General features: G+C 46.3%; 1 long non-coding RNA gene across 1 annotated transcript; it reads left to right on the plus strand.

The window, feature by feature from the left end:
- Window positions 1-370: 370 nt before the first annotated feature.
- LOC147891002 (uncharacterized) lies at window positions 371-3022 on the plus strand. Its single transcript, XR_015542561.1, has 2 exons — window positions 371-1105; window positions 2873-3022. It is a non-coding gene; the product is annotated as an uncharacterized LOC147891002 (long non-coding RNA).
- The last annotated feature ends 2437 nt before the right edge of the window (window positions 3023-5459 follow it).

Below are 5459 nucleotides of genomic sequence, written 5' to 3' on the forward strand. Positions count from 1 at the left end.
TCCTCGAGGATCCTCCTGACTTGCCATCACCGATTCCTCTTGGCTTCCAAAGTACCCTTGCTCCATCGACAATGCACCCTCCCTATGATTTGGACGTCTAGGTGAACACTCAGTGCACCTTCTGGTGCTCCGATCACTCCTTGTTCCTCTCGCCAATTCTTTTTCATCTTTAGGATTAAAGGACTGTTTTTCGTTCTTTCTCTTGGTGCTTTAGGGCATGACTTGATGGGAGTTTGGTCGACAGGGAATTGTGCTGCGTGGATGCGGACGCATTGTGAAGGTTTACAATCGAGCGACATCATTCGAGCGTGGAGGAGAACCGAATTCTCTAGGAACGCCAGGCAAGTTGTGGCGGATCATTTGCAAGAAGATGACGACGACGCTAGACAAAAAAACCAGGCGTTCGAATGCTCATGCATTTTTGCTACAATGGAGGGAAGAGGATCAGCAATGTCGCAATGTTGCGTTGCATTGCTGATTACCTAGAAATAACACATTAGTAAGGCGCAGAGAACTTGGCTAAGTAGACGGAGGGCTTCTTGTACAAGATGGCCTTCTGGAGCTAGGAAGAGTGCTTGGTTGTCCTCAAGGGCTTTGAAGCCTTGCTTCACTAGGCAAGAAAAGCAGAATAATATAGAGGTGTGTCGATTCGCTCACGATGAAAGCAAGCTCTTCCTTCAGCTCCTCAAAAAACTCCAGCCCCATTCACTGCAATTCACTGACCTGTTAGAATCCTCGTGGTGGCAGAAGAAGCTCAAAGGGGTTTGATTCAAACTTCCTGCTGTCGAGGAGGTACTGGTGGGTGTGAGGATATGTCGTTTCTATCAACGTGTTTGATGGAGAGGCTTGTCAAAGCTTTCTCAGCAAATCAGGTGGATAACAAGCACCTAGCAAGGCTTCTTATCAGGTACATGAATCGTCGTGCCATCATGGGGAAAAAACTCTCTGAACTATTTCGACAGGCCAGTGAAACCTGGCTTCATGAGTACACGCAGAATGTGCAATGCAAAGTCATGGAGATGGTGGTGCCTTTGCTTCACCGCTTGGAATGGACCTCTGTGTAGAGCAAACCACTCTTCGAGCGACGGGGGACATATACCTTGAGGTATACTCTACACAGATGATTTTCACAATCCATTATAATTCTTGATTCATCCTAGGAGGTTATCAACCAAGAGCTCTATTTATCTTTGTGTGCATTCAACTACAAATTGTTTGTTTCTAGTTCTCGAGAAATTTTGGGGATGCAGGTCTCTGTTGTTCTCATCACAGGCGCATCCAAGAACCAAGTTTTGCATAGCAGGATTGTAGTCTACAGGACAGAGTATGATTCCTTGGCAGCTAGTGAGGATCCCTCCATAGAATTCCTCCCTGGCACTTGCAGTAGTGGTGCTTGTGTATGGAGGATGATCCATCCACTGAGTTCCTTCCTCCTCAATTCCCTAGGCAAGTGAGAGTTGCAACAACAGTTGCCGCTGTTAGCAATATGGAGGTTGATGATTCCTTGAAAGCCGTCAAGGATAGACCTCTGATACCAATGTGAATGTGACTCCTCTGCATTGCTGACACATGCAAGTGATACACTCATTGTGAGGTATTGCCTCTTGCAATGCAATTGATCCTGAAGGCTGAGTCAACCCTCTTGCAAAGATTTAAACCCAATGGGACCAGAAACTAAGCCACTTGAAAAGTCCTGATATTAAGGAGGTACAATGTGAGTCATAGGGATCAAAACAGTTACAGTTGACTAAGCATGGTAGACCCAAGAGACTCATCGTCAATGAATCTCATGGGCCTAGATGTCCCAAACGATGGAAGACCCATGAGAACTGAGGAAATTGAGGATCCTTGTGGTGGGATCCTGAACGCTCATGGGTGGAGGAGGATGTAGAACTGCCTGTGAGTGCTGCTGAAGGATAGTCCACTACACTATGACCTGGACCAGAAGATCCCTGAGTGAACGATGAACCCGTGCTAGCAGTTACTAATAGGCAGGTGGACGGACTTCAGACTGTTGATGCTGTAAAAGCATTGCTTCTGGGTCTCATAACTGCTAATCCTCCAATGCTGCCAACTCTACATGATGTGGGCTTGATGCACAGCTTCCTTAAGGCGGCGGTCTTGTTCCAACAGGAGATGAAAACAGTTCAATGCCATAGCTTCTTCCTTTTTCTTCTTTGCCTGCCCAGGCTCATTTTGGATCTCATGCTAGATCAGGAGCTACTTGGAAAGGAGTCAATTTTGCTCCTTGAGCACTCGAATGAAAGCTACAACATTGGACGGGCCCATGTAAGGTGATGCTAGACTCATCAATTGTTGCAACAACTACTGACAAAAAAAATCCTCGCTCATTTTGCTGCTCTAATAAATGCACACGAGTGACGAAGGGAGCCAACCCAATGTGCAATGAAGGAAGGGAGAGAGAGGCTAATGGAGTAGTGTGCTGCCACTCGTCCAGGGACAAAATAGAAAACAACCATTTACCCTTCTTTACCGACTACATCCCCGTTCTTGTGCCTGCTGCAGGCTTCAAGATCCATGAAGGATGTTCCAAGCCTCGTTGTGAATGCTGGGACTCCCTTCTTCAGATCCAAAAGAGCCATGGTGCTCTGATACCAATATAACATGCAGAGACTTCTACCATGCCATGAACAAAGGGTTAATGAATGCATGAAGAAAGAATACATCGCACACCGGATGTCTTTAATGCATTGTACACATGCTTATTTCTGATTACAAAAGCTGGAAACAATGCATGTTAATCACTGACTGTACATGGATACAAAACTGAATACAAAATGGATACAGATCAATGTATCAAGCTGATGCTATGCTGCTACAAAACTGACTGAGATATCCCCAATGGATGCAGAAGCTGAGCGTACTTGGGACAAATCTGATTCAGGAAACTGTGCAGCAACTGGGCAACGTGAAGATGAGCAGCTGCATGGGAACTGCTGGATACGCCAGTGGAGTAGCTGTGGGAGAGAAGCGCCCTGCTGCAGCTCCAAATGGTGACTGAAAATGTGTCTGCATGTGTGAACTAAGGGGCAGAAATGGTGCATTTATAGGTGCAAGAAAGGGCCCAGCAGGCAGGCCATGGCTGGCCCCCAGTAGGTGATCTGTGAATTCGCAGCCATTTTCGGCTGGTCAAATCTGGCCAGGTTTAGATGGCCAATTGCTACTGTTTGGTGGCCCTTATTGGTGCACTATATGCTGCATTTGATCGATATTTGATTGCCCTTTATTGCCCTTCCCAATGCTGCAGCACACATGGCACCTCTTCTAGCTGTTTGACGCAGAGTTTTTGTCTTTTCAAAACTCCCTTCTGGAGGTGGTAACTAGTGGCAAAGACCCAACTGTTTGTCTAGCCACTATATCTCCATGCACCTGGCACAGGGGTACAAGTGACAGAAGTCCAACGGTGAGCCATACATTTGCTCCTCTTTCTCAGGTGTATTGCAGTAGTACCAATTGGGGTCTTTATATAGGGGAGGGTTTGGTCTACCCCTGTGCAAATCTGGCCTACTGGAAGAGCATAGATCTGGCTGATCCAACAGGCTTTCCAATCTATAAATGACAAGTTTTAGGTCAACCAACCCTACAGATTGCCCTTCATCACCCCCACCAGCAATCTGCCCCAGACTTGTGGTCCCATGTGCTGGCAACTTTCTATCTGCATGGCCTTTTGCTATGCCACTTCTGTTGCAGGTCTACCAAACTCTTCTTCAGAAGATCTTGTAGCAACACCCCAACTGATCCCTTTCTGGTAAATCTAGAACTCCTCACAGCTGTCTTCAGAACCAACCTGTTGTTGAGCTCCATTCAGGTCCCAATCCCAAGCCTTCCAAGGTAACATGTGATCCCTCCTGTTCGCTGTTCAGAATCATGCCGTTGGTCCACTGCAGCCTGAGAATATTTTGAACAGTTTGCGCTATCTCGGTTGCGTACAGCTCCCAAATGGCTATCTAGGCAACCCATCCATCGTGCGGGCCTATATGCAGTGTCTTTAGACTGCTTTGACTCCTTTTGTAGTCCGTATGGCTGTGTAGGGCAACCTTCTTTAGCCACAATCTGAGTCAAAACAGCCGTAAACTGTTTTGGGCGGGAAAGAGGAGAAGATACCAGACGGTGGTGGTAATGGTATAAATGGATGCGGGTGGAGGGCGTACCTCCCACTGCTGTCACATGTATTTGCATCTTGAAAGCTTGTGGTAGCATCCGATCCATAGTAAAAGTCCAAGAAACACACCTTGAGAATGCTAGACTGAAATTGGAAAGAGGTCCTTTTGTTGGCAGCAACTTGGCTGGTGTGTATGCCAAGTTTGGATTCCTTGTGGGATCAAGCGATGTATTTTGACAGGCTTGTGCTCACAAGGTAGTCTTATGAACTACAATAATTGGAGCATATGTTGAATATGGGCTTTGTGAGGAAGCGCTAAACTGTTTTGAATGTATGCAACTGGGGAGTGTCTCGATGAGTGATCCTAGAGTTCTCTCCCTTGTTTGGGCTTTGCAGGCTGTGCCTGGCCATGTGGCAAGCTGCCACTAGCCCAGGCTCTCTTGTCGTGAGCCTGACTTGCTTCAAGTCCATTTTACTGGCCCAATCCTTGCCCCTTTCCATTGCATACCAACCCAAGCCACATCTGCCCTTGTACTAGCACTTGTGCAGCCTTAGATCTAATGCTCTGTTTTTGTGCAGCCATTGGTGCTGATCCATACCATAGGTATGTCCGCCGATCCTGACTATGGTCTAGCAACTCCATGCTGTTGTCTCCTCCGGACCTGCCATATCAACAGAATGAATCCATATGGTTCTTTTTAGTCTTCTCTCCCAGGTTGTAACAGTTCTGAGCCATCTATAGGAGTTGGCATGTGTTGGTTTACTGATTAAACATCATCACGAGGAGGTGCCTATGGTATGGATGCCTATATCAAAATAGAGCAAAAAATTCAAGGTTGCACAAGTGTAGGCAAAAATCAATGAGCCGGAAAATATTACGTTTGACTTGTATGCCGGTATGGAAACTCTAGAACAAGGTTAAGAGATTCATGCAACTATGACTAGCAATAAATAGGAGTCGCATGGATGTGTCCAGGGTTCAAAAATGGTGGCTGACGTTATCAATAAGAGATTACAGGCAGGAATCTATGGTTTGGTACTGGCTTTGGGTATCCTGCTCCATGTTTGTGTCGTAATCATGGGCTTCTCCATTCAGTTTATGGCAACTAGTCCTCTATTTTAGTTCGTGGTCCGTGCTACGTCTATTTAGCTGCTTCTACAGCGTTTGTCTCCTATGCCAGGTTTCGAAAATGGTGGCTATCGTTATTAATAAGGGATTACAAACAAGAACCTATGGTTTGGTACTGGCTTTGGGCACCCTTCTCCCTATTTATGTTGTAATCATGGACTTCTCCATTCAGTTTATGGCAAGCAGTCCTCTATTTTAGTTCATGGC

The sequence above is a fragment of the Dipteris shenzhenensis genome, chromosome 18, assembly GCF_047967505.1.
Source record: "Dipteris shenzhenensis isolate YYH24624 ecotype China chromosome 18, Dip_SZ_1.0, whole genome shotgun sequence".
NCBI classification, from domain to species: Eukaryota; Viridiplantae; Streptophyta; class Polypodiopsida; order Gleicheniales; family Dipteridaceae; genus Dipteris; species Dipteris shenzhenensis.